Source organism: Piliocolobus tephrosceles, chromosome 21 (assembly GCF_002776525.5).
Source record: "Piliocolobus tephrosceles isolate RC106 chromosome 21, ASM277652v3, whole genome shotgun sequence".
Classification (NCBI taxonomy): Eukaryota; Metazoa; Chordata; class Mammalia; order Primates; family Cercopithecidae; genus Piliocolobus; species Piliocolobus tephrosceles.
Window position 1 is genome coordinate 49,370,260 of NC_045454.1, and position 4,474 is coordinate 49,374,733.

Here is a 4,474-nt window from a genome sequence, read left to right on the forward strand (position 1 = left end):
AAAAAAAAAAAAAAAAAAAAAAAAAAAGTACAAAAATTAGCCAGTTGTGGTGGCGGGCACCTGTAATCCCAGCTACTCGGGAGGCTGAGGCAGGAGAATCGCTTGAACCTGGGAGGCGGAGGTTGCAGTGAGTCAAGATTGTGCCACTGCACTCCAGCCTGGGCGACAGGGAGAGACCCTGTCTCAAAAAAAAAAAAAGAAAAGAAAAGAAAAAAAAAAAGTGGCCCAGACCAGGGGTCACGCACCTTCTCCCTGCTCCGTTTAGGCCCTTTGCATATGCCACCGGCCATATATAGGAGAGACTCTGCCCTCAAAAGACATTTGGCCAGATCTGGGGACATTTACAGTTGTCACCACTGGGGGGTGCTCCTGACATGGAGTGGGTGGAGGCCATGAACCCTGCACAGCACCCAACAAGTGCCCAAGACGGCCCCGCCCCAGAGGATGATCTGGCCCCAAACATCCACAGTGCAACTCCGGAAACCACGATCCTCCCTTCTGGGAATGCCCTCCCATCATTTTCCCTGCGGATAAATCCACTTAAATCATCCCGGTGTAGCTCAGCCACGAATTAATAATAAACCGAGCTCTCACACCCCAAGTGCGTGCTTTACGTCCAGCCCTGGGCCACGGGTGTTAAAATTCTTCCAGTGTTTGGCCGGGCACGGTGGCTCACGCCTGTAATCCCAGCACTTTGGGAGGCCGAGGCTGGCAGATCACAAGGTCAGGAGATCGAGACCGTCCTGGCTAACATGGTGAAACCCCTTCTCTACTAAAAATACAAAAAATTAGCCGGGCGTGGTGGCAGGCGCCTGTAGTCCCAGCTACTTGGGAGGCTGAGGCAGGAGAATGGCGTGAACCTAAGAGGCGGAGGTTGTGGTGAGCCAAGATCGCACCACTGCATTCCAGCCTGGGCGACAGAGTGAGACTCTGTCTCAAAAAAAAAAAAAAAAAAAAAAATTCTTCCAGTGTTTTCTCTTCACTGGGATATCGAGCCAGAGTTTTCTGAGATGGAGTTTCGCTCTTGTGGCCCAGGCTGGAGTGCAGTGGCGCGATCTCGGCTCACTGCACCCTCTGCCTCCCAGGTTCAAGCAATTCTCCTGCCTCAGCCTCCCGAGTAGCTGGGATTATAGGAGGGCCAGCACACAGGAGGGCTTTACACTGAGGATGAAACCCTCAGGAGGGAGTGAGTTTGCCATCCCCTGAGGTAATCAAGTGGAAGCTGCGGGAGCACAGACCTCCTCTGACATTCCCTGCTAGCTCTCTGATTCCTGATCACACAGCAGAAGCTGGTGGAGGCTTCCTCTCTGTCCTCCTATTGCTACCCCGTCTTTCCCCAGTGGAAGGGGTTGCCCGCGAGCAGCTGGGCAGAAAAGTCCGACGGAGCTCCAGAGACTCTAACTTTAATTTCCTCTCTCTTGAAATGTTTTCTTTTTGAGTTTTCTCAGTTGAAAGCTAGATTCTTTATTTTCCACCTTACTCCTCTCCTAATAAATAGACTTAAAGCTATGAGTTTTCCTCTCAGGGATGCTTTGGCTCATCACAGAGGTGGTCTTTCACTTTAATTGGCGTGCAGTTTACATTCCGACAGCCTCATCAATTCCAGAGTTAATGAGAAGTGATGGCTGGGCGTGGTGTGTCTCACGCCTGTAATCCCAGCACCTTGGGAGGCTGAGACGGGCAGATCACTTGAGGTCGGCAGATCACTTGAGGTCAGGAGTTCAAGACCAGCCTGGCCAACGTAGTGAAACTCCATCTCTACTAAAAATACAAAAATTAGCTGGCTGTGGTGATGCTTGTCTGTAGTCTCAGCTACTTGGGAGGCTGAGTCAGAATAATCACTTGAACCCAGGAGGTGGAGCCAAGATCGCACCATTGCATTCCAGCTTGGGTGACAAGAGTGAAACTCTGTCTCAAAAAAAAGCAAAAAAGAAAAAAAACCAGAAGTGACTTTTTTTTTTTTTTGAGACATAGTCTCGCTCTGTTGCCCAGGCTGGCGTGCACTGGCGTGATCTCTCAAAACAAGCAAGACTCCATCTCAAAACAAAAACAACAAACAAACAAACAAAAGAACCTCATAAATACTGAGGCAGGTCCCCTGAGAGATGGAGACCATCTAGGGATGTTCCTGCTCTGGGAGCCCACACTGTGGGAGGGAGGGGCCTTGGCACCTGAAATGTCACAACGAGATGCATCTGAGAGCGCCAGAAAGAGACAGGAATGTTATAAAGACGCGCACAACGACGACCTCCCGTTTCCCGGGTATGTCGCATGGGCCAGACGGTTACTTCACACATGTCCTACCCCTTCCTCCTCCCGTAGTTCCTAAAGAACAATTAGTCACATCACCCCCATTGTGGAGATGAAGAAACTGAGGCTTAGAGAAGTTAAATGATGTGCCCCAGGTTACACAGCACACACAGAGCCAGATACGAGCAGGGCTGGGATGTGAACCCAGGTCTCTCCAATGCCTGAGTCTGACCTCTTAGTCCTAATGTTATACTGCTTCTAAAAATCCTACAGGTGGCCAGGTGCAGTGGCTCACGCCTGTCATCCCAGCACTTTGGGAGGCCGAGGTGGGTGGATCACCTGAGGTCAGGAGTTTGAGACCAGCCTGGCCAACGTGGTGAAACACCGTCTCCACTAAAAATATAAAGATTAGCCAGGTATGGTGGTGCATGCCTGTAATCCCAGCGACTTGGGAGGCTGAGTCAGAAGAATTGCTTGAACCCAGGAGGCAGACGTTGCAGTGAGCTGAGATCTCGCCACTGCACTCCAGCCTGGGTGACAGAGCAAGACTCCATCTCAGAAAAAAAAAAAAAAAAAAAAAAAAAAAGAGGGGCCCAGCATGGTGGCTAACACCTGGAATCCCAACCCTTCGGGACGACGACGCAGGAGGATCACTTGAACTCAGGAGTTCAAGACCAGCTTAGGCAACACAGTGAGACCTCATCTCTACCAAAAAATTAAAAAAATTAACGGGGCATGGTGGTATACACCTGTAGTCCCAGATAGTTGGGAAGCTGAGGCAGGTGGATCACATGAGCCTGGGAGGTCGAGGCTGCAGTGAGCTCTGACTGTACCACTGCACTCCAGCCTGAGTGACAGAGGAAGACTCTGTCTCAAAAATAAAAATAAAGTAGGCCCCATGGGTACAGGGAGGAGAGAGAGAAGAAGGGAGACAAAACAAATCTGGTTGGATGCAATGACTCATGCCTATAATCCCAGAACTTCAGGAGGCTGGGGCGGGAGAATCACCTGAGCCCAGGAGTTTGAGACCAGCCTGGGCGACAGAGTGAGACTCCATCTCTTAAAAAAAAAAAAAGGAAAGAAAAAAATTAGCCAGGCATAGTGACATTTGCCTGTAGTCCCAGCTACTCAGGAGACGGAGGCGGGAGGATCGCTTAAGCCTGGGAAGTTGAGGCTGCAGTGAGCCATGATCGTGCTACCACACTCCAGCCTGGCTAGAGTGAGACTGTCTCAAAAATAAAGTCACAAATTTCCATATTTATCAGGTGCCTATGTGTTATGTGCCAGGCCTGTTTTATGGACATGAGATGCATTAATTCACTTAATTCCCATGACAACCCCAGGCAAGCAGTACTGCAGGTACTAACACACCCATTTTACAGATGAGGAAACTCGGTCTCTAAGTGGACAGGGCGAGGGAGGCTCAGAAACCTGGAGTCACTAGGAAGCTGCAAGGGCTGAGCTACAGATCCCCGTAGGTGGACTACGGACCCCACGCATGTATCCACTGAGCTGCCTCCGGGGGCTCTTGAGGATAAGGTACTGCACAGAGCAATGCTTGCAAAATTTAGGGGCACAAAGTCGGCCGAGAATCTGAGGATGGATGCCAGGGACACCCTCTTCAGCGTAACACAAGCCCACAGGCCATTTTGCACAGTTTCCTGAGAGTAACAGGTACCGGCTGGCCAGAGAGCAGGACCTTAGAGTGAAAGCGATTCTTTAGATGAGAGCTGCAGTGGAGATGGGGACCCCAAATAAGGGAAATCTTTAGAAAAAGTGCTTGGGGAGACAGGAAATACACATAATCCCAAGGAGCTGGTGTTCAATGGAAAAAAGACCCTGTGAAGCTGCTGACCCTAAAGAACAGGAACCCTATAAGAACAACACCCCAGGCCAGGTGCGGTGGCTCACGCCTGGAATCCCAGCACTCTGGAGGCCAAAGCAGGTGAATTACCTGAGGTCGGGAGTTCAAGAACAGCCTGACCAACATGGAGAAACCCCGTCTCCACTAAAAATACAAAAAATTAGCCGGGCGTGGTGGTGCATGCCTGTAATCCCAGTTACTTGGGAGGCTGAGGTAGGAGAATCGCTTGAACCTGGGAAGCAGAGATTGCAGTGAGCCGAGGTTGTGCCACTGCACTCCAGCCTGGGTAACAGGAGCGAAACAAGAAAGAAAAGAAACAAAAAAAGAAAGAGAGAGAGAAAAGGAAGGAAGGAAGGGAGG

At 50.4% G+C, this 4,474-nt stretch overlaps 1 protein-coding gene across 6 annotated transcripts in view; it reads right to left on the reverse strand.

The window, feature by feature from the left end:
- The window catches only part of NFIC (nuclear factor I C), a 108,773-nt gene that overhangs the window by 22,372 nt on the left and 81,927 nt on the right, over positions 1–4,474 (reverse strand). The window lies entirely within an intron of this gene.